The following is a 24,603-nucleotide window of genomic DNA, read 5'->3' on the forward strand; positions in this document are numbered from 1 at the left end:
CCCCACGTCGGGCTCTGTGCTGACAGCTCGGGGCCTGGAGCTGCTTCGGGTTCTGTGTCTCCCTCTCTTTGCCCCACCCCCGCTCACACTGTGTCTCTCTCTATCTCTCAAAAATAAACAAACATTAAAAGGTTTAAAAAAAAACAACTTATGAAATGTACAAACGTCACTCTGAATGGAGTCAGCAGCCATCTCCCCGTCTTCCTGACCGGACAGAAGTCCCCGAGCATGGTGAAAGTTCTCTGTGAGCCCTGAGTCATCGGCACCCGCCCAGCGGCATCTCCAGGCTCCCAACAATCATGTTGTCTGCGTCTCGGAAGAAAGGTCCATATCCTGTGCCTGACACGCTCCCTCGGGATGTCTGTCCTCAAGGTCTCCGTGAACATCGGAAGACGGACGGCTAGACTGCAGCCGCTAGGAGCCGGCATTAAGGACGGAACCAGAGGGACTGAGAGACGTTGGCGGCTGACCGCGGTGACCGTGCCCTCACGCCGCACACTCAAAATCCCCACGTGCACGGCGAGCACCAGCAGCCGCCCCCCCGACGGCTCTGTGAACGCCAGGGCCCGTCAGCCACACAGCGGGGCACCGAAGATCTTTACCGACGTCTCCATTTATGGGAAAATCGCAGGGAGGGACTGCCGCGGATCTAAGTGAGTAGCTCCGGCGGGCACGTGCAGGAATCTCTCTGGGGTGCGTGGCGATGCTCCCGGACTGTCCGCCTGGTCACCCAAGGAGGAAGAGCACACGGTCGCCTAGGAAACCAGGTGATGTCTGAGCTTTGGGGAACCAGGGTATTTTGCGGTTCTGGAGCTTTCTTGTTGAACCACACACCCACACGTCATACACGACCCTTGTTATCTGGAGCCCAGCAGGCGGGGACCGTGCCTCTCCACCCTTCCCTCCAGAGTTCACCAGCTCCAGGGCTGAAGCAGGGGCTGAGGCAGTGCAGCTGCGGTGAGCAGACGCCGTGGGGCTCCCTCAGTCACAGTGACCAAGGAGCAAAAGCCCCAAAAGAGGGCACCCCTGCTCTTTCCAGACAACCCTGCTTCCTTCCGGACGCGACCCACACGTCAACAGAAGCGATGAGGACCCAGCGAGTTAGGGGGATTCAGCCGCAGCTGCGCGGCGTGTCCGCTCAGGAGAACATGGCCCGCCACCTCGGTGCAGACGTGTCACGTGGCTGACGGGCTCCCGTGAGGACTCACCACCAGCCCTGGGCTCAAATAACGGAGGTACAATTAGCCATGTGTAATGGTGAGCCAGAAAGTCCTCGGATTAGGAACACCTTAGTTTATACAGGTATCTGCAGTGCAGATTTGTGTGTGTGTGTGTGTGTGTGTGTGTGTGTGTGTGTGTGTGTATCTTTGTCACAAAGCTTGAGTTGGCTTCTATTAAGAAAACACACCAGGAAATGATGAAATATGAGAAGCACAGAGTGGAGGTCAACTAAAGTCCACGTGTCAGCCTACAGCAGTTGCTAATGGTCGGACTTGACCTTGAACCCGGAGACTCCCGGATTCCCGAATGGAAAGTGAGCCCCAGCCCGTTTTTTGTGTTTCTCCTCTGACGTGGGCGGAAACGCGGCTGCACGCCGCCTGGTGGCCGTGCCGCCTCCACCCGTGTTCCCGTCCTTCTGCGTCTCGGCTCCCAGGCGGGCAGGGGTTGCACAACTACCCTAAGGAGCGGACGAGTTCTCAAAGGTGCGCGTGTCTGCACTCCCGTCTCCCACGGGGACGTCAGCCCTCCCGGCCCGGCGGAGGCTCCGTGCTTTCCTCCAAGGACGCACAGCTGTGTTCAGCCGACCGTGAGAGCTCTCCTCGGGTTAGAGGTGTCGTCTCAGAGAATCTCCTGGTCGTCACCCACCTCGGGGCTCGTGCAGGCAGCCGTGCTGGGTAGTTTCATCGACGAATTGAAATAAACTGGAGAACGAGCTTCCCTGTGCCCGGGCGCGCAGTTTGACGCACGCGTCCTCCCGGTGACCTCGCCTTGTGGGTCCCTGTGTGGCTTCCCCAGACCCCTCGGGGACCTCCAGGGACCAGGGGCCAGGGTGCCCGTCCTGGTGGGGGCCAGGGAGGCGATGCTGTGCGGCAGACGGACCCATGCCGTGTCTATACACAGACAGATCCTCACACAGCATTAAAAAAAATCATTACTCTTTGTTTCCATGGTCTTTCCATGAGGAAACCTTTTTGAGATGCTTTGTCAAGGAATATTTGTATCTAATCGATCCTGATGCGTAGACTGAGCCCCAGCCCCAGCGAGTACTAGTCATTGCTGATAGAGGATGCTGTTCCAACTCGGGACCAACCCTGTCCCGTCGGGGGGGCTCCTCTTTGGTGCGTCTGGGCCGGTCCTCGCGCCTCCGAGAATGGCTGTTGTACAGCGCCCTCGCTTTGGGATGCCGGGCGCTGGCTTCTGTTGTGAGTTGGGGTTGGGTCGCTGCCCGAGCCCTTCTGTCCCCACACCAGGGACAGAATCGGCATCGAGTGTGTCTTTGGGGCAGATAGAAACCGTAGAGTCAAACCACAAGTTGAGAACTTGAAGGAACATTGGAAATCGTCTTGTCTGACCCCCATTGTGTAGACGAGGGCACCCCGAAGGCCACAGAGACAGGACTGTAGCCCCTGGGCCTGCTCTGAGCCCCAACGAGGCCACAGTGGCCCGTCCCCGGGGGCCCTGGGAGGACAGGGGCAGCTCTCGTTTCTGTTTGCCAGGTTTGTTAAAACAGCAGAACATCATACAAATGACTGTGTGCATTTCAGTGACTGTGATGGCCCTTTTCTCTCTCAGCCCCCCGTATACACGGGAAGGTTCACACTGGGTCCTGGCAGCTCCCAGGACCCCTCCCCCCCGGCCATTCCCCATGGAAAGGACTTAGTTCCATGCGCTCCTTACACGCTCGCAGTGGGTGGGAGTGGGGCAGCGCGGAGGCACCTGCAGTGACTGGGCGCTCAGGCCCCCGGAAGCTGCTCCGCTCGCAGCCCCCAGCACCGGCTGCTGGACACGTCTTCGGTGAGGAGGCAGCGGGGAGCGTCTAGCACCGTGGACCCCAGGCCCCAGTGCAGGCCACGCAGCCCTAGCCGCTCAGCACCCTGCTGTCGGGACATGTCCCGGCAGCATCAGAGGGAAGCTGCACTGGGCGGAGCTCCTCAGGGAGGAGCAGGGGCTGCGCCGGCCGGCAGGGGGCGCTGCCACCCGCTGTCTCCACCAGGGTGCGCCTGCCCCCGAGGGCCTGGCCTCCTGAAGTCCACACGCCTCCACTAGTCTGTATGCACATGTGACACGTGTGTGTGCAGCGTTTACACGTGGATGCGTGGACGTGCGTGTGCTGTCTTCCCCGAGACGGAGACGTGTGCGGAAGGTAGGGGGCGAGCAGGGTGGAATGGAAGCCGGTCGGGGGACCGCTCTCCGGTTCTGGCCGGACTCCGGGCCTCCCTGTCCTCTGCCACGCAGACAGCAGTGTGGCCAGCGCGCCTCTGAGGACAATGCATGTCCCAGAGGCCCCCGGGACCCTAGCGGGCTTGTCTGGCTCCTGGAATAGGTCTTACCCCCTACCTGTCTGCCGCTGTGGTCCAAGCCGCACCTGCATTCCCCAGGATGGCTCTGGGCCCCCCTCCCCTGGCTCCTGCTTCCATCCAGGCCCCCCTCCCTCACGCCCAGCCTGGCGCAGACCCCTCCTGGTTCAGGGCCCCCCGACCCTCGCCACCGTCCGTGGCTCCCAGTGGGCCCAGAGGCCTCTGTCTGCATCTCCACGGCCCTGCCTCCCCCACCCACCTGCTTTCTGTTCCTGAGCACCAGGCCTTTGCACTGGCTGGGTCCTCCCTCTGGAGCAGCCAGACATCTGGAGGCCAGCTCCCCACCTTCCGGTCTGCGCCCCAATGTCCCCGTCACAGTGAGGACTCCAATGACCAGCCTACTGGGAAGCGGGCTGCGCTGGGACCAGCCCCCCAGCAGACAGCAGAGTCTCAGAGCTCGAGGTGATGGTTACCCGAGTCACAGCCCGGCAGGTAGACTGCTCTCCTCTCGCAGTGACGCAGGGACCCAGGCTGCTGCCCCCGGGACGTGGGGAGCAGAGGGCGGCTTATCAGCGGGAGACGGCGTTCATCCCTCCACGGACACGCCACCGGCCAGGAGTCACGGGGTCCCCGCACACGAGCCCTTCACGTCTGCCCCCCCCCCGCACCCGTGGGAGGTGACCCCCCCTGTGGCAGACGCGGGGGCGCCTGTGTCCTCGCCGAGGGCCGAGCCCACGTGGCTCAGTCCACATACGGTGGTAACGCACTGATCCGTGGCTCACACCCACCTGCTACCCCGTCCTCCACAAACTGCTCTGTCCCAAAGTTGATGCCTCTGAACAGCAGGTCCTCAACCTGAGCTTCTCCCTCGTGAGAAGCTCCGCCTCCTGTGCGTAAGCGTCGTGCGTCAGAATAGGCATGTGCGTAAGCGTCGTGCGTCAGAACACGCGTGTGTATGAGCATCGTGTGTCAGAACACGCGTGTGTGCACGGGTGCGTGGCTGCTTCACGCACACTCGTGTGCACAGTGTTCGTCCCACTCGGTGTCTCTGAAGCCCCGGAGGGCCTTTGACCCTGTGAGATCAGCAGGGGCCATAACGGCCCCGTCCGCGTCACCGTGGGACGGTCGTTCGCGGACGCAGCTTGTAGTTTTGGGGTCTAGTTGGTCTCGCCATTCCGTATAAATTCTGCATCCTGGTGACACCCTGAGCCTCGCGGCCCCGTGGGGAGCAGCCGCGCCCAGTGGGGCAGCTCGGTGCCACCTCCTGGCGCGTCCCGTGTGGCACGCCGCCCCGAAGACACCCCAGTGACCGCGGGGGGCCCTGCAGACAGGCCGTCTGCGCAGCCGCACAGCAGGCCCTGCCGTCCTCGCCGCTGACTGGCCCGGCAGAGGCCAGGGCTGGCCGCTGCTCCCCGCCCCTCTGCACTTGGGACGCGGAGAGAAGCCCTCTTTCATCCGCTAAGGAGAGTTGAGGGGGGCTGCTCCGGGGCAGGCACGGGCTAGCACGCGCTCCCAGTACCCGCCTCCGCGGCGCTGTAGGTGAGGTCAGGTGAGGAGGGAGGGGGCCTGTGTCCAGCAGGAGGCTGGGAGGCGGCCATGCTCACGGTGAGGTCCAGCCCGGGCCACTCTGCACCCCCGGAGGCTCACTGCAGAAGGAACGGCGCTCAGGTACACCGAGAGCTTCCTGGGCACCCAGAGTCCCAGGGGCCTGGCGGCGGCTGCCCTGTGCACTTGCCCCACTGGCCTGGCCTTTGCCATAAAATGGGCGGCTCGAGTCACTCGAGGCCATCAGAGCCACAATAGGACAACTGAAAGACCTCCAGAACAAAGAGGGAACACAGACTCACAAAGGCACAAATAGCATCTGTGATGGGCTTTGGCCCGTGGACAGCACCGTGTCCCAGCCCGAGACCCGGGGCCTCAGGGTCCTCCTGGCCTCAGTCTGTGGAGCGCTGGCTCGGTCCTGGCTCCCAGGCCCCCAGTGTGGAAGCACCCACACGTGGCTCCCCCAGTGAAAGTCACGTTTCTCGTGTCAGCCCACATCCAGCCCGGACTCACTCGCAGGGTGAACTCGGGAGCTGCCGTGAGGCTGTGGACTGCGTCCTCCCGATGCCTCGGCCACCAGAAGCCCATCCAGGGGGCAGAGCCGTGGTTCGGGAGAGAGGGGCCTTACCCTGCCGTGCCCCCTCCCGCTGAGGCTGTTTGCACAGTGAATCCGCGGGGGTGAGCCTGCCGCGTCCTCACCTCCACCAGGAGTGTTACCATCGATGTTTTTTAAATGGAAGGAAGGAAGTCCTCAGGAGGGGAAGCATGAGACCGTTGCTATGCTCTGGGTCTCATGGCACCACGGGCCCCATGGAGCGCCGCTCAGCTGCCCTTCCCCAGCACACGGACTGGCCCCTCCTGTCCACACCACAGGTGACAGGCCGTGGTGGCAGGTGTGTGTGGCTGCTTCTGTCCTGGAGCTGTGGTGTGTGATGCACGGGGAAGCCGTCCGTGGTCAGCTGTCCCTCCCGCACCTGAGGGCCCAGTGGCCACAGCCCCCCGCTCTCGGCAGCTGAAGGGTCCCTGGAGTCAGGTGCTTGGTCCACCCCGGCTTCCTGCTGAGACAAGAGCCACCTGCCCCAGGTGACAGCTGGGACCATGGGGACAGCCGGGCGTCTAACCTGGATGACGAGCACGGCAAGGTGTCAGCAGATTTGAAGTTCCTGTTCGGGGTTCTGGGGGGACTGGAGATGCCGTGTCCGGGGTCAGAGGGCATGGAGATCCCGTGTCCGGGGTCAGCGGGGACTGGAGACCCCATGTTCGGGGGTCAGGGGGGATGGAGACCCCGTGTTCAGGGGTCAGGGGGGATGGAGACCCTGTGTCCGGGGTCAGAGGGGACTGGAGACACTCATGTCATGTCGTGACCAGTGAGTGAAATCCAGGTAAAATAAACTGACATATTCGGGCACATTCTGATTGGGATGTTCCATTAGGTAGACTTGGTGTGTCCAGGCCGTTCTCATTTCCGGACCTTCCTGATTCTATAAAACTGCCCAGGAAGGTACTCCGACCCCCTCCCCACTGCCTCCCTAACACCCACGGGTATGACCTCGACCTCTCGCTGAAACGTTTGTATTTCAGAATCTTCAATCATCTGAATGTTCAGTTTCATTTTCCTGGGATCTCTGTTAAGGACCAGACACCGTCAGCACGTGCTGTGACCAGTGGTCCCCTGGGTGCACTGTGACGCTGCGTCACTATGGCGCTCCACACCTGGAGGAACAGGAGTGGACAGACGGGAACACTCCATGACACTCACGCAGAGCCTCCCCTCAGGTCCCGGCCCATCTCTGCAGCCTCAGGACCAGATCGGCTGTCAGTCTGCACATCCTTGAAGTGCCAGCCACCCCGGAATGGAATTTGGTGCTCACACTCACACATGTGTGTGCTGACACATGCATGCTCACTCACATGTGCACGGACACCCACATGGGCACACACTTTGCCCTCCTGCACGCTCACGTTCACACGCGTGCACTAACACACACGCTCAGCCTCACGACTCCGAGCTGGGTCAGAGGCCGGCGGGTGGGGTCCGCCTGTCCGCAGGCCGTGCTGTGGAGTGTGCTGGCGGAGGGTCCTGGCGGCCTTCCTGGTGGCGGTGGTTTGCCTGGACCGAAGATTAAAGGGCTTTCGTAGCATAGTGGCTGTTGGGGCTTTTTCCTGGGAACCGTTGGGCAGGATGTCTATCCTACAGGACGTGGGGGCTCCCGCGGGCGACTCCCCCTTGAGCGGTGGCTCTGGTTCTGGCTTTCCGGTGCACAGGGGTCGCCTCACCCTTCCAGGGTGCTGTCTAGCCCCCATGTCACACGTACTCGCCATCATTACAATTGAGTCACAGAAATCAATGCCTGAGATCTTGGGGGGCAGGGAGCCAGTTCGGGGGGAGGTTTGGAAACTTTGGGCCGTCAGGTGGGGCGGGAGCCCGAGGGGGACGGACGTTAGCACCCCGGTCGTGTCTTCTGCACATGCCCCTGGCTTGCACACATGTTCTCTCAGAGTCCAGATCCCGGGGACGATCAGCGGCATTTTGACACACTCAGTATGCCTTTGAAATTCTGTACAAGCCGGCGTGAATTCTTCAAAGGCTGTCATTACTAAGCTGTTCGCACAGAACCCGCGGTGTGTGTGCAGCCGGGGGCCCGTCACCACGTGTGCAGGGTGACGCGGAGGCCGGCTGCCGGCTCCCACAACCCTCACAAGCGGGAAATACGTAGTGTGACATTTACAATATAAATAGGATGCTATCTTCGTGTTTCAGAACCCGAGTTTAGCTTCAGAAATGATAACAGGTTATGTGAGTCCTCAAGTCTTTACTTTTGCCACCGCGTCTGTCCTCGGCCAGAAGGGGAGGGCTCACGGCCAGCCCGTCCCGTGAGTCAGCAGCCCGCGGGTTTGGAGATGCTCCCGCAGGGCAGCGGTGCCCCGGGGACACACAGTGCCTGAGTCAGGAGGGGACGAGGTGCGGGAACAGGATTGCTCCCGGAAAGCTTTGTTGTTGCTGCTGTCACCATGTTCAGAGCGTCGGCACTGACAAGGTCCGCACTTCGGGAAACCTGGAACAGTGCCTGTTTCCGTGGCTGCAGGGGTGGGCTTGCAGGGCTGGACCCCCCCCAGTCTTGTCCTCACCTCGAGGACACGTGGGGGGCTTGTCTGCCTGGCAGGTGTGCCCCGTGCGGGGCAGGGTGGGCCTGCCCTCCAAGGCCCTCCAGGGAGATTGGGTATTTTGCTCCTTCGGCAGTGAGTTCCCACGTCTGTGAATGCCCACGTGGCCAGGGTGGCAGCCCGCCAGCCAGCGTCTTCGGCGGAAAATCTAACAGATCGGTCGGGGCAAACATGACTCTCCGTGGTGCACGTGCAGTGGGGCCCGGCCACGGGGACTGTGGCTTGTTGAGCATTTTGTCCCCGAAGCTCACGGCTTCCATTAGCGAAGGACTGTGCACCCAGACATGCGGCCGGCTCACCCTCGCCACCCTGAGCTCCCTCTGCCACTGAGCGTCTCGGCGGTACTTTCTCGCTGGTGGGTGCTGGGCACGCGGTTCCAGGAGGGCCCCTTGGGCCAGACGCCGCCTGCTCCTGACTGCTACCAACCGCAGGGCTTCCAACCCCTCCAGCCTGCGTGTGGCCGGCGAGCTGGCCGTGTAAGCAATCCAGTGTTAATCGGCACCTTTTCTGGGTTTTCTTTTATCTTTTTTAATGTTTATTTATTTTTGAGAGCGAGCCAGAGCATGAGCAGGGGAGGATCAGAGAGAGAGGGAGACACAGAATCTTAAGTAGCTCTAGGCTCCAAGCTGTCAGCACAGAGCCCAACGTGGGGCTCAAATCCATGAACCACGAGATCATGACCTGAGCCAAAGTCAGCCACTTAACCGACTGAGCCCCCAGGCACCCCAATCAGCACTTCTTCTAACGGAAAAAAAGAAAGAGGTTAAACTGATGGAAGTCCTTTTACCTTTGGTCGTGCCTGTGCCACGAAGGCGGAAGGAGGGAGCTGTGGGCTCGTGGGCGCCGCCTCCTGACCCCCACACCGACCTGGAGGTGCTCGGAATGCTGTCCGCGGGGCAGTGGAGCTGCCCACGGGTCCCCGAGGCCGCCGGCCACATACCTGTCTCTGCTGGCTCTGTCCTCCGCCTGCTGATGGGGCCAGCCTCACTTCTGTGTCGTCGGGGGCTTTCAGGTTGTCTGGCGCCTGGGCTGTGCCCTGTGCGTTCGCCGCCCCAGGCTGCCCCGGGCCCCGCTTGTCACCCGCCGTCCCCAGGACTTAACCCGCCTTTTCTAATCGGAAACGAGGCGTAAGGGCCCCAGGCACGGGACTGGATACTTGCGTTAGAGACAGAGTCACACATTTATCAGCGTATCCTGGCGAGTCACTCAGACGCTCGCTTACACATGCGTGTGCACACACACTAGTCATCCTAGCCGCTGTCGTTAAGGGAACAGAAATTTCCGTTTCCGAGAAGTAAATTTATTTAGAAAGAACCACGGCTGTTGCTGAACACGTGAGCTGAGGTTAGTCTGCTTTCAGACGTTTCAGGTGTGATGCCGTCTGTTCTGGAGCAGGTCGTTACGGGGGTGGGGGGCCTCCCAGGTGAAGATGGCGCGTCTGCACCGAGCGGGGGTGCGGCGGAGCGGCGGGTGGGAGAGCAGGCCTGCGGGGCGAGGCCCCTCCAGGCCGGGCTCCGGGGCCAGCCTCCGTGGGAAGGGCCCGCAGGCCGGGGGCGCGGGTGGCCCCGGAGAGGAACTGTACGTGCCTGGACGGGACAGGCCTGTCGGGGGCCCGGGGAGGGGAGGCCCTGGCAGGTGGCAGGCCCGGCGGGGCTGAAGGGGGAGCACAGCGGGGGACGGACAGCGTAGCTCTGTCACCAGTGGACCCGCCCAGGGGGTTTTGCAGGCAGGTGCAGGAGTGCAGTCTGGGCCTATGGGCAGGGGGCAGGCAGGGGGGTGCTGAGCTCGGCAGGACGCGGCCCCTGCGGCAGGGATCAGGGGACGGGCGGCGGGGAAGGGGGCAGTGTGGCGGCTGAACATCCAAGACAAGGCTGCAGATTTGCCGCTGACGCAGGGCTGCAGGCGCGTAGAGAGGAGGCAGGAGGGCTGTGCCCGCAGGTCAGCCCTCACTCCACACGTTTCCCTGGGGTGTTCTCAGGCCCTGGACGTCCCTGCCCCCACAGTGCTGCACTCCCCGGCCGCCCTGGGGGGTCTGGAGGCGGAATAGACTCCTTTCCCCCAGGTGGCCACAAGCACATGGTCGGGTTAGCGCAGCCTGGACAGGACCCGGGGGGGCCGTGCCAAGTGGAGCTGTCACGTGTGGATCAACCCAGGCCGCCAGTATCCAGAGAGCAGACTCACATCCTAGTGGGGGTGTTCACATGGCCGCAAGGGCGAGGGTGGAGGTGACAGAGACGGGGACTCAGGCCAGGGATGGACATGGTGTTGGCAAAGCCTGTAGCAGGTGTGCAGGTCAGCAAGGTCAAGCCATGTGGTGGAGGTGAGTTCAGGAGGCCTTGAACATGGAGTGTGCGGGGTGGACGCGGAGTGTGCAGGGGTGGACGCAGGGTGAGCGGGGGACATGGTGTGAGCCGTGGACATGGTGTGACCAAAAAGTAACATTTAAAGTTTTTATCACTGAGACCGTGTGGTCATTTCCAAAAGTTTGGTTCAAGAGGACTGATTTCCCTTAGGGAACTTTGTGACGCACCCACTATGAGCGTAGACGCTGACTTTCTGCTCATAACTGCCTGTGGAATTACCACCCTCCGCGAGGTTCATGCAACAAATCATGGAAACATAACCATCAGCACCCGTTGTGGCTAAGTTAGAATTTTCATAACTAAATCTTTACAAGTACGCACCCACTCACTGGATGAGTGCGTGGGGGTTTCTGCAGCCGCCTGAGTCGGACGCCCTGGGATGTTGAGGGTGTCTGCCGATAGGATCACGATTAATGCTCTTTGAAACGGTTTCCACAAAAGCAAACAAACCAAAAGAAAAGTGTACCCATATGCACGTTACTGAAACAACATACATCTAAGAATAGTTAACGCAGCCAGGGCGCTGAAGAGAGTTCACCTCAGTCCATTTCTAGCAATGGTATCTTAGAATGTCTTTTTTCTCCCCATCTAGTGTGACATTACTTTTTAAAATCCGAATAATCATGTTTTATTGCCTGAGTTGTTGAAAGTATTTCACTGAATATTTCTTAACCTGAAGAGTTTTCGAGTTATTTTTATCCTTAAAATCTCGCGGCAGCTAGCACGGGCTGGCACCGGGCTGGCACGGCGTCCGCACTTTCTCGACGCCGGACGCCGCTCGTGAAAAGCAGACATTGTTGAAAACCCCCTCTCCGTGGCGCCAGACATTTGACGGCATTGTTCCTTGGCTTCAGGGACAGAAAGTGCTGCCGTACAGATCCGCAACTGTCCCCAAGAAGAGACCTAAAAATAACTCTCTCATTTGCTAAAATGTAAATGTATTGATTATCTTCTCCACGCGGAGCCTTGGGTGATGCGTCCTGATTCCCACCACTCCTGGGTAAGGCGTCACCCGAGTATTCTCTGAACGCTTACAAAACTGCATTAATGCTTTTAGTAGGTGTGATGGTTAAACTTGAAATTGTTTCAGCAAGAGAAGGGAGGCCAGGAAAGACAGTTAAGTCACGGACCCCCGTTTCCTCTCCATCCCATCACGGCACGCGCCACCGAAAGGCGGCCGCTGCCAGCGTCTGATCTTCTTGGAAGACCGAAGACACAGTTTCTGGAACGTGGGTCTGACCGAAAGGATGAGAAAGCCTGCCACGTCCTGCGCACCTGCTCCCTGCGCCTGTAATCCGGAACCCCCGCAGCTGTGCCGCAGGTGAGCTGGAGTTCCAAACGGATCCTAGAGACCGGCGGTGCTTTCCGTCTGTCGTGAACGGTGCGTCTCTCTGTCCACATCGGAGCGCTCCGGGTTTGACTTTTTATGGTGCTGTGATCCCTGGGAATTCCACACCTGCCTCCTGGTTCCGGGTAGATAAGCCCTCCTGCCCGTTTTCCCAGGACCTCTATCAGTAATTCTTCTGAAATAAGCAAGCGTAGGTCATCCGATGCGCAGCACAAACCTCAGAATTGAAAAGGAAGAAAGGGGCGCCTGGGTGGCTCAGTCGGTTGAGCGTCCGACTTCAGCTCAGGTAGTGATCTCGCAGTTTGTGGGTTCGAGCCCCGCGTCGGGCTCTGTGCAGACAGCCTGGAACCTGCTTCGGAGTCTGTGTCTCCCCGTCTCTGCCCCACTCACGCTCTGACTCTCTTTTTCTTTGTCTCTCATTCAAAAACAAACATTTTTTTTTTTAAAGAGACAAGGATGAAAAACAAATGTAATAGGAGACAATTCTAACACTCAGTTCAAGACACACGGCACAGGTGCGACTGGCTGGACGCATCTTCGTGTGTGGCTGGGATTTTACCATTTACATGTGCTTTTGTATAAAAAGTTCCTCAGGGAGCAGAGTCCGGCTTCTAAGGGCAGGGCAGCGCCGCGCCGGAGAGGACGGCGGGCTGCGGGCCTCACAGCCATCCGCTTCACTCGGGATGGGGCTTGTGAACACGTCCCGTGGGACACGCTTATCCCTGTGCAGGGAACGTGCTGGAGACCCTGCTGCCCCCGCCCCTCTGCCCGCAGGTGTGCGAGGTCACCGGCCCTTTCCTTCCTCCCCCTGCAGGCGCGCAGCCCCCACCTTTGGGGCAGCAGCCGTCCGATTGGGTCCTGCTATACATACACTCACCGTCTGAGTTGGGGCCATGGTTCTCTGTCATCTGGGTCCCTACACGCGTTCTTGGGTGGCCGGGGACAGGAATTAAAGATAGATGATTGCAGAGAGCTGACTTCCTCGTGGGATGTGGAAGTCACATTCGTCTTCTTGTTATAAAATAATTGTCATTGGGGCGCCTGGTGGCTCCGTCAATTGAGTGTCTGACGCGTGATTCTGGCTCAGGTCATGATCCCAGGGTCGTGGATTCAAGCTTTGTGTCAGGCTCTGAACTGAGAGAAGAGCCTATGGAAGACTCTCTCTGTCTCTCTCTCTCTCAAATAATATTGAAAGAATTTTTTAAATGATAAAATAATTATCATTTCATTCATTACACTAAAACCAAATGCATCTTGTTGTTTGTGTTACGCCACAACATTTCAATGGTGCGAATAATACCTTCCCGTAAGTTCTTACGTTCTGAATGCAAAGAACAGGTTACATAAGTTCTTGGACCCCAGGCTCACAGCACGCAGACTTCTCCGGAAGGTGTGTGAGGTGGAACTATCAGTTTCGTGTTCCGTGAAGGCCGTGTGACTAATTACTCCTGTTCTTAGAGCTGAAAGTTGGCCTGTAGACCACGGGGTCGGCAAATCCTCTGTGAAGGGGCAGGCAGTACATACTTTAGGCCAGATGGTCTCGTTGGTGCTTTTCCTCAACTCTGTCTTTGGAGCATGGAAACCCCACAGATGGTTTTGTCAGGAGAGGAGCATGGCTCTGTTCCAATAAAACTTTATTTATGGACACTGACATTTGAATTTTACATACTTTCTGTGTGTCATGCAATACTATTTTTTCTTTTAAAACTATTTAAGGAAGTAAGACAAAAAAATGGTTGGCTAGCAGGCTGTAGGAGACCAGGCGCTGGGCCGGATTTGGTCGTGGGCGTAGTTTGCCAACACCTTCGGCGTCACCAGTGACACAGATGGCCTGCTAACCAGTAAAACCGTGCTGATTCCTGCTCGCACAGAAAAGAAGCGGACCACTGTGCCTGTGGCCGGTCGGGAGGACGCTGACCTATAGCCACATGAGGCGCTAACCGCAGCACCATCCCACCAAGGACCTGACGAGGGACCGCACGCGCTTGCATGTGCGCATGCTCACGGGAGTGCAGGGGCCCCGCACGCGGCAGCACCCGCTCGGGCCCGTGCCCGGGAGCCTGCAGGGAGAGTGGGGCGGAGCCGGCACAGACCCGGGGCGTGCGCGGTCTCGTTCCCAGCACGCGTCAGGAAGTGGCAGCAGAGAGCTCGGGGTGGCGCTTCTACGCGCCGGGTGCTGGCAGGTAAGACCACCCGAGCCTGACTGCGTCACCTGTGAGGCCGGGCAGCGACGTACGTTCTTTGCGGAGACGTGTCCCAGCGTGTGTGGCCCCCGGGGCCCCGCGTGCTGCTCTCCGAGAGGCCGCCGGCTCAGAGCCGTTATTCGGACTCGCCCTCGCTGCTGCGATCTGCCATCACGCTCTTTCCCGGTTCATCTGCGATTTCTGACCCGAGCTCTTAATCCCCAGCATGATTCCCTGAGTGGCCCTGGCACGGACCGAAGCCTTCGTGCGCGGGGGGCTTTTAACGTTTAATTTGCTCCCCGTCTTGGGGGGGTTATCGAGCCCCTTCCTTCTCTGTGGCTTCGAGTTTGCGTGGAAATACCCTGCAAGTGCGACGGGGTTTTATTTCAAAACCGAGTCTTTCAGTGACTGGCTCACGTGCCCTGACTCGGGCGGCCGGTGGGCGGGCCCCTCTCCCCGCACCCCTCGTGGGGCCACGTCCCCTCTGTCACCAGCAGTGCTCTGTGCCTGCCCTCAGCATCAGCGTGGCCCCTGGCACGGGGCGAGCACGGAGCAGCCCCCCCAGAGAGGCCGGCCGCCCCTCAGGGATCGGTCACTCCTCCAGGGCAGGTGAGGCTCGGTCCCTCCCCACAGCCACAGAGCCGGTGAGCACAGCCTCCCCCGGAGAGTCCGCTGGAATTCCCTCCCCATCCCGCTCACCGGCCCTCCGCTGCGACTGTTGGGGGCAGCGTTGGGGAGTTTTGTAGAAACAGCCCGTCCAGTAGTCTCTCTGTGCCTCCGTTGGTGTCTCTGAAACCCGGGCACAGTCCTGACAACAGTTGTCACTGGAGAAGGCAGTCCGAAGGCTCGGTCAGCCGGTCCACAGACACAGGAGGCCTGACGTGGAGGGAGCCCCCTGTGCCTTTCCCTGGTCCCGTCGTGTTGTCCCAAGAGACGACGTCCCCATTTAGTCCCCTGGGTCCGTGAGCAGCTGGATGGACCGGAAGGTGCGGGGCACTCGGCCCGAGGGCAGGGGGCAGCTGCGGCAGCGGGCCTGGACGGCTGTCATTGCCAGACGCCAGGAGCATCCTCCAGCGACCTAGGGAGAGAGTTTGGAAACAAGGAAAGGAAGCTACAAGGACCATGGTCGCACGGGCCCCACGGTTGGCAAGGCCTGGAGGACAGACAGGTTCCATCGGGAAGGGGTCCTCCGCTGGGAGACGGGCCCCCAGGGGCTCCTGAGGGCGAGGGCACATGAGAACATAGGCACGCACGCCAGGGCCTGAGTGGAGGGTGGGCGCTGGGAGGGCGCGGAGACAGGAAGAGCCAGCAGAGCTGGTGTTGCCGGGATCGGCTCTCCGGCGCCCGCAGGCCAGTGCGAAGAAAGAGTGTGTTCGAGGCGCTGTCAGCTTTCCAGCGGGGCAACTGTCCTTCAGCGCGTTGTGGTGTCAACGCGCCTTGGCATGCACACCGCCCCCAGCACACATGTGCCCACACGCACATGCACACATCTGCACACACGTGTACACATGCACACAAATGCATACACTTATATGTGCACACATGCATGCACATGCTCACATGCACACATACATGCACATGTGTATATGCCTGCACACACTTACATGCATGCACATGCAAACAAAGATATACACTTGCATGTACACACATGCATGCACATATATACGCATGCACACATGCATGCACACACATGCACACTTTCAGACACATGTGCATACACACAAATGCACAAACTTACATGCACACATATGCATGCACACATTTCCACGCACACGTGCGTGCACACACGTGCGTGCACACACGTGCATACACTTACATGTGCACACACATGCAAACAGGCATGCATGCACACAGGAGGAGCGGAGAAGAGCACAGGAATCAGGGGCAGCAGAGAGGTGCCGTCACCAAATTCCACACGATGTGTGCACTGTTACAGGTGTTGCTTGTCCGCTCCCCCCACCCCGGCTCCCCCCAGGTGACTGTCTTCCCCACAGTCCTCAGAGGGGAAGTCTGAGGCAGCGTCCTGATGGAACCTGCCCCCAGGGCTCCTTACAGGAGGATACCACCCTCCCTCCGACTTTCCCTGATGGCTGCACTGGGCGCTGGGGGACTCGGATGGCACAGGGGTGCCAGCAGCTGCAGGTCCCCCCACCCCGGCCTCTGCAGCCATTTCTGAGAAGAGACCTCTCCTTTGCTTTGGCAGTGTTTTCTTCCCTTGCTAACAGTCACTGGGCAGGGGCCGCGTGCAGACTCAGCTGCGTCCCTGGTGCATGTTGGCCCCGCCAGCAAAGCCTGCGCACCCGGCTTTCCTGCCTTGGTCCATGTGCACCTGCTCCCCCCACGCACCCCTGCGGGTACCAGTCACACACATCTGCCGTGAATGCGCGAGTGCAGGTGTGGTCAAGGTCAAGGTATGGGACGCGGGATTGAGCTTTCCTCTGTGGCGTTTCTTTTAACCTGCAGCGGAAGCAAGCACCCGTGCGTGCCTTCTGGGCCTCAGGGAGGATGGGAGCGAGGTCCCTGGGGTGGGGGTGGCCCTGACTGGCCCGAGCCGGGACAAGGGCTCCCCCACCTTGTAAAGTGCCCTGGACGGGCTCCTGGCCCCCAACAGACGCCGAGCCGCCCCTGGATCTCAAGCCTGTGCCAAGTCGGCTGTTTTGAGTGTGCACTGGGCAGCCTGGGGGAGGCCCGGGGGCTGCTGGGGAAGATGGCAGCCTGAGCTCTGGGCCAGGGACCGCCTGCCCAAGACATTTCCAGACCAGCCACTCTGCAGCGTTTCCGGGTGTGATAACACACATCAGATGAGATTGTGGTTTTCACACAAGTCAGCCGTGAGGTCACAGACCTGGCTGGGGATTCTCGGACAAGGGCTGAAAGGGGTCAAAGTGAAGGCAGTGAGCTGAACGCAGGGTCAGGGCCAGCGGGTGGCCTCGGACCGCGGGCTCCTGCTTTGTGGCTGTGCACGGTCGTGACCCAGGACCCGACGGCCTCTCCCGGGAAAGGGTTACTGTCACGGTGGAAAGCGTCAGCACAGAGCCTGAACGTGTGCCTGCAGGGCTCTGCAAACTCCCTGCTGAAGTCACATCTGGGCTACAGATAAACCAAGACAGACGTAGAGGTGGTGCACAAGGTGCGTTATGCCGTTTTCCTGTTCTGAGTCTTCCAGCTTCTCTCTACTACTCCCTGCACCGATGGCAGCTTATCGATGCTCGGAGCCTCATCACCTCCTTGTTTGCTGGGACCAGACTTTGTGGAGAAGGGGAGGTACGGAAGCTGGGAGGGCTCGGCCCGGCATTTCATCCGCGGTGCCCGTTGATGTGTTGGAGTGTTTGTGCATTAACACCGCTGCAGGAATACCAGCGCGGTGCGTGGGCCCCGCTTCCAGAGCGGGTGACTCTGCGTCAGCCGGGCTGCAGTTCGGACCGCAGCCCGGGTCGGTGTTAGAGCTTCTGCTGGTTCCGAGGTTCCCTGGGAAGAGGGTGCCCGGTGTGTGTTCGGTGAGAACCCCCCACCCTGAAGGCGGTTCACGGCAATGACACAGAGACCCTGGGCCAGTTGGGAGAACTGGGGGGAAGGTGGCACCGACACCTGCCGCTTCCCAGGCCTTGTAGCCCAGGGGGGCGCCTCTCACTGGACCCCCAGATTTCTGTTGGCTTGGCCTGGGGGGCAGAGCTTCCAGAGGCTGCCCCCTGATGATCGGGCCGTGCACCCCACATTGGGAGCCTCCGTCACAGCCTCTCGGGCCTCCGCTGTTCGCTGGAGCAGCACTTCCCACTCTCCAGGTACCCTGTGATCAGAAGCCCTGTGAAACGCAGACCAGGGCCCATCCTGGCTTCTGTCAGCGGGCCTGGCATGGGGCCGGGGACTTACACTTCTGGCAAGTTCCCTGGTGACGCCCGCGCTGCCCGGAAACTCCTGGCCCCTCTCGCCCCGTCCCCAGAGCAGTCCTGATCTTTATCCCCTAAGCCCCCAGTTCTGCACTTTGCTGCAGCCCCAAACCCTGAGCCCCAGGCCAGGCTCCGCCACCCCTGGACGGCGCCCCACTGCCTCTCTGCTGGTCCCTGGCTCTGGCTCTTCTGCTCCGTGGAGCCTGAGGGGCTTCGGAAAACCCATCTGATGATGCTGCTTCCCGGGTGAAAAAAGCCTTTCTGTGGCCTCTCATGCGCTCAGAATAAAGAACAAAGCACATTACGTGGTCTTCCACACCCAGCGCACACTCACTCCGCCTGCAGGACCACATTTTCCTTCGTGTCCGGACCCCCTCGTACCCCCAGCCCTGGCGCCCAGCCCCTTCCCTGCCCGGGCCCCGGCACCCTGGTGCCTGGCTAACCCTTCCTCGCCCACCGCTGCAGGGAGGCATCTCTGACCCCAGCCCTCCCACTGACAAGATTCTTTCCTTCGTGTAAAGCCGTGGTCCTACGAGTTCCTGTCTCCTAATCTGCGGGTGCACGGGGACAGGACCCTGTTTTGTCCCCCTCCCGCGGCTCCCCCGGCACACGAGGCGTGGATGCGTTTTCTGTTGCTGCACAACCAGTTACCACACACCCAGCAGCTGGAAACACAACCCGTCGGTGGGCTCCCGGCCCGTCACCTCACAGGGTGACGTCACCGGGCCAGCCAGGTCAGGGACGCATCCGGAGGCCGGGGAGGGGGACATCTACTTCCAGTTTTCGCAGGCTGTTGGCGGAATTCATTTCTGTGTGGTTGTTGGGCTGAGACCCCCATTTCTCTGATGGCTGCCGTCTGAGGCCACCGTCCGCTCCCAGCGACCTCGGGACCCTGCACATCTGTGTCTTAGGCCCACGACGGCGCTTCCCACTTTCATTGCTCCATCACGAGTCTCTCTGACCTCTGTTTCCGCCACCAAGTGAGGAAAACTGTCTGCCTTCAAAAGGCTCCTGTGGTTGGAGTAAAGGGTTCCAGATCATCTCCCTTTTTCTATGTGACATAATATAATCACAAAGGATACCTCATCAGTTTTTTAAGTTTTTTTAGGATTGTACACGAGTGAAAATTATTGGGGGCAATTCTTAGAATTCTGTCTCACATAGGAACGAAATGAGTATTGAGTTGGGGGGATGTATACATGGATGGCTGGCGGATGGATGGTGCATGGATGGATGGACAGATGGGCAGACGGATGGATGGTGGATGGTGGATGGCTGGATGGTGGATGGATGGATGGCTGGTGGATGGATGGACAGATGGGCAGATGGATGGACGGATGGTGGATGGATGGTGCGTGGATGGATGGACAGATGGGCAGACGGATGGATGGTGGATGGATGGACGGATGGGCGGATGGATGGTGCATGGATGGATGGACAGATGGGCAGACGGATGGATGGTGGATGGTGGATGGCTGGATGGTGGATGGATGGATGGCTGGTGGATGGATGGACAGATGGGCAGACGGATGGATGGTGGATGGATGGCTGGTGGATGGTGGATGGATGGATGGATGGTGGATGGATGGACGGATGGGCAGATGGATGGATGGTGGATGGATGGACGGATGGGCGGATGGATGGATGGTGGATGGATGGTGCATGGATGGATGGACAGATGGGCAGACGGATGGATGGTGGATGGTGGATGGCTGGATGGATGGTGGATGGATGGACAGATGGGCAGACGGATGGATGGTGGATGGTGGATGGCTGGATGGTGGATGGATGGCTGGATGGTGGATGGATGGATGGATGGTGGATGGATGGACAGATGGGCAGACGGATGGCTGGTGGATGGTGGATGGATGGATGGTTGGTATATGGAAAATGTATAGGCTCTTACTGCCGTATACAGGGTATTCCCAGCCACAGTAACAGAAGCCCTGACTGAGGGTGCTCACTCTGCATCAGGGCCACGACACTTTAGTACGTGCCCCTCACTTTCTTGTCCCAGTGGTCCCGGGGGATGGGACCCCAGTGACTCACTCCACTCTGCAGCCGAGGCACCAGGACGTAAAGAGATGGACTCACGTGCTCAAGGCCACAGAGTCGGTGGCAAAGCGACAGTCCGCTGGATCTGCCTTCAGCCGACCGTTGGTCTCAGGTCCAGTGTGGACTGAGCCCTGCTGTGTGAGAGGACTTGAGGCAAGAGCACCTCTGTGGGCCCCCCCCTCCACCCCCAGCGGCGTCCGTCATGCCCCGGGATGCCCTCTTCCTGTGGAACTCTTGTCGCCTCTGGGGCCTGCTCATCACAGGCCCGGAGTGTCACTGCAGGTCGACAGGCTGCTTGCGGCCCAGAACCGTGTGGCCATCGGGCCTTTAAAAAGATCTCGTATCCTTACGCCAGCTGCATTTGGGAAGCCGGCACCGCTTTGTAAGACGGAGACACTCGGGCCGCTTGGGTGCAGACGCCCAGCAGCCCCGGCCCCCCCTTGCCCGCCGTTGCCTCTGCCCTCGGGCTGCCTCCCCTGCAACCCGGGTCCTGCGTGGGAGGACCCAGGGGTGAGCTATTTAGAGCACATAAAACAACATGTTCTGGGCACACAAAGGAGGCATCTGTGCGCGGTGGGTGGGCTAAGATTCATTTGTGGACAAGTTCTAAGGTCTCTCTGTCAGGAGCCTGGCGGGCGGCCGCATGCCTCTCATAGACGCCGGGTTTCTACCATCGCACGGCCACCGGCCACACCATGGGCCTTTTTGTTTCCGTCGCCCCCCGGTGACCCCAAGTGCGGAGAGCCGAGGCCAGAAGCATTCCACAAACAAGGAGGGCGCTCTCAGCCCTGGCTTACACTGGCAAATTCCACGGCCCCGCCGCCCAGGGGCCCCCGAGGGCTCCTCTGCGGAGAGGGGCTGGGCGGCGGGGACAGGGACTCACGGCGCCCCTGCTCCTTAAACGGGTGGTCAGCCTTGCTGTGGTCGGCTGAGGTCCTGAGCAAGCCTGGTCTGTGGCGCGGCCGCAGAAGGCTGCCCCTGGCAGGAAAGGGCCCCTCCTGCCCTCCGCTCCGGGCTGGGGGCTGGGGGCTTGTTCCCAGATTGCAGTCTGCACCAGAGCCTGCGGGCCGCTGTCTGCCGCCAGCCCCAGGCTTCTCCATGGGGGCTCTTGGTTTGAGTTTAATCAGAGCCCAGAAGAGCCACATGCTTGGTGACCCGAGGTCCTGTGGCCCTCACGATGGTCCACACACGGACGGGACCTTTCACATCTGGACACACGTGCATGCCCAGTGTTAATGCCACACACAAAGAGGGCAGTCCTGGCTGGAGGTGGAGGGGGACCTTGCCCCTACCTCCAGGACCCCACCCCCACCTCAGCTTTCCGGGCCTCGGGCGAGGACTCCATTTCCGGGAAGGCTTCCTGGCCCTGCTTGGAGGCGTGCAGGGGTGAGGCAGGGCAGCCTGGCCTGCACCTGTTGTTCCCAGTGTCTGCTCCGAAGCACCTGTCATTGAACATCACATGCCCCTCACACACTGGCAGGATTTTATCTTTGCGCTTGCTTGTAGACAGCCTGAGGAGCGTTACTTATGCCTCTCTGCTGTCGGGATGCATTGATCTTCATTGGTCCCCGTCAGGACTCCAAGGAGAGTCTGTAATCCAGCCTCTGGCAGTGGGACCCTCTGGGGGCCCGGCCCCCACTGTTGAGGCCCCCCACCTCCAGGCAACAACAACAAGCAACAACAACCAGAAACAGCCCCTTGTGGAGAAGCGAGCTGGAAGCTGTGTCCTGAGAGTAGATGACGTGGAAGTCTGGCCTCGGGTCTCAGCAAAGAGAACGGCCTCTGCGTCCTGTCTCGGTGCTGGAATCCGTGCCGGGGGGAGGGAGCCCGTGCCTGCACGGTCCTGCGTCCGGGGCCGCTGTCCTGAGCCGGTAGCGACGGGCAGGCTCGGAGAGGCCGGGTGCAGGAGGCAGGGGGCCGGACGGGCAGTCTCCGGCGGCGGGCGGACAGGCGGGCTCCGGGGGGCCATGTGCTCCTCTGCACAGCCATTTTCCATGAAAGTCCCCAGTAGGTAGACCCGCACCATCCACCCACCATCAGAAGCGAACTGAGAAGCAGAATTCAGAAAGACCTCTGGAGGAGAGTGAGCAGTGCCTGTTTCCATTCAGGGCCCTGTGTTTCCGGACGGTTCTGCCCCGGCCGCACGAGGGGTGTCACCTCCCATTGGCTGTCTGGAAGTCGGGGTCTTCTGCAAAGCGAAGTCATAGGTAGCTTCTTGTGAGCCCCTTACAGCCGTCTCTCTGTCTCGAGACCTTCTGGACTATGAAGTCACTCGTGTGACCTCCGCTCACCCACTCGGAGGACGTGAACGTGGCATGTGGATTTGGGGGGCCACCCTTGCTTGGCCATGTCAGCTTGTCCCGGTGAGAGGAGACCCAACATGAGGTCAATTGTGGTTCTCTGATTGCGCAAGGGCTTTCCTGGCCTCGGGAATCTCTAACGTACCCCATGGGGAACATGGGGGAGCAAAGTGTAAGCTAAAAAAGCATGAGTTTAAAAACAACAAATCAAAGACCCAGTGATTGAAGATTCCCTTCATCATGTGGATTCCGTAATGATGGGCTTTCATCAATGCTATGCTGCTGTTTTGAGCTGGAACCGAAGGACTATCCTGAACAACTTTGAGAAATAGGACGTGTTGGTGCATTTGGATCTAGGGGCCTATTTGGGGATCATACTTCCTAAAGGGACCATAAGCTAGAAAACCAGACTGCAAATCACTTAGGAGCACACTGCCCAGTGCACCAGGACAAGGGCGCATGCAGCACGTCTGAATTCTGCCATTGTGCGCTTAGATGAAAGTCACCGCGTGTCCCAGCGCCTGTGTCCCCATCACTGTGCGGGAACGCTCCTGGCCCCGGAAGGCGACTGAGCCCCGCTGAGGACCTCCTCCGCACGGGGTCCCTGCCTTGTTGCAGGTGCCGCTGGCCCCTCTGGAGCCTCGAGACTGTTGTCTGGGCATCTGGGAACGTGCGTTTTTGGCTGCTTGTGTTTTCTTTCTGAATCTCACCTTCTCGTTAGTCATCTGTACTGCGGGCCTCACGGAAGCTGCAGAGGAGAGACTCCATGGGCTCCTGTGGGACCTCCGAGACCCTGTCCTAGTCCGGTCTCGGTCTGGGCCCCCACAAGGCGGCGGTGCGCATGGGAAGCTGGGATCTCGTGTTTTTCAGCCTGGAAAAATCCTAGATCCTTGGGTGAAAACCCCTGTGACAGAGGACAGACTCATCAGTCAGTTCCGCTGTGAGGCTGGGGTTGTTGGGTCCTCACCGGAGCTGCACGCGCCCCCGACAAGCCCGCCCCGTACTCTGTGCTCCACGTCCGACCAGATCGCCCCCCGGACAGCTGTGCTTTTTTATGTTCAGTCATTTACTTTGAGAGAGACAGAGGCAGCTGAGCAGGGGAGGGGCAGTGAGAGGGGCAGAGAGAGAGCCCCTGGCAGGCAGCGAAGAGCCGGACATCACAAAACCTCTGCATGGCCAGAAGGAAGTAGATGATACAACGGAAATTTGTTTCTGAGCCAGAGCTGAGACCCTGGCGCAGAGCCTCTCGGGACGGAAGAGAAATCTTCACTTAAAAACAAGGATATAAAAAACAGTTTAAGGCAGCAATGCCAATCGCGGAGTTCTCCCAGCAAAGCAGAGGCCGGGTCTGACTTCTGTTCTTTGCTTTGAGAGGGACGGCTGGCTCACCCCAGCATGGCTGTGATCTTGCCAGACGCCCAGTGCAGACCACACCACACGGGGTGGGGCTGACACCCGGCCCGGCACGGCCCCGCCAGACACACCGCCCACTGCAGACGGAAGTAGGACACACTCACCGGAAGGGGACACACTTGCCCCGTGGCCCTGGCCACCGTGGAGCTGTGGTCCCAGAAGGGCCGTCCAGATGCCCGGCCAGGCCTCCGGGGGGACAGGGAGGCAGTGAGGCCGAACGACGAGACATGAGAGGGGCACACGTGTGGGACATGTGGGACAGCAGGCGGGTGGGTCTGTCCTAGGTGCCCGTGACGTTGGGGGGCAAGTAAGGTCGGGTGCTGTGAACCGTGTACAGGGCCTTCCGGTGGCGCTGGGTCCAGTGGGACTGCACGAGGGAACCCATGGCCCCGGACCACCGATGATGGTGCAGCAACACCCCAGCATAAGGTGCAGAAAGTTGCAGTCGGTCAAAGAGCCATCCAGGGGGACAGGATTTCAGACACCCTGTCCGGGAAGGAGCCACACACGGGCCGCTGCAACCTTCAGCTGGAGGCTTGCTCCGGTCATGACATCCGGGCTCCTCTGTGCAGGGAACACCGCCTCCCCCAAACCGCCCTCCTGTTCAGTGGGTGTCTGTTCCGGAAGTCTCTCTCTAGTGAGTGTCGTCCTCGTCTCTCAGAGACGCTCCGGGAAGCCATCTGCGATTTTAACAGCATTCCTTCCAAAAGTCCAGTACGTTTCCCATCAAAGCTTCTGGGGGTCATTCTAGCAATTGGATGAGGTGGGCTTTAAAAAAAAGTTTTATTGTGAATTCCTGTAGAATTTGAATCACACTAGAGCCTTA

General features: G+C 59.9%; 1 protein-coding gene and 1 long non-coding RNA gene across 2 annotated transcripts in view; one reads left to right on the plus strand and one right to left on the minus strand.

Annotated features, from left to right (window-relative positions):
- The window catches only part of MBP (myelin basic protein), an 84,751-nt gene that overhangs the window by 23,753 nt on the left and 36,395 nt on the right, over positions 1-24,603 (plus strand). The window lies entirely within an intron of this gene.
- On the minus strand, positions 2,140-4,406 carry LOC115277884. Its single transcript, XR_003902560.1, has 2 exons — positions 4,307-4,406; positions 2,140-2,495 (listed from the first exon to the last, which is right to left on the minus strand). It is a non-coding gene; the product is annotated as an uncharacterized LOC115277884 (long non-coding RNA).

This window comes from Suricata suricatta, chromosome 14, assembly GCF_006229205.1.
Source record: "Suricata suricatta isolate VVHF042 chromosome 14, meerkat_22Aug2017_6uvM2_HiC, whole genome shotgun sequence".
NCBI classification, from domain to species: Eukaryota; Metazoa; Chordata; class Mammalia; order Carnivora; family Herpestidae; genus Suricata; species Suricata suricatta.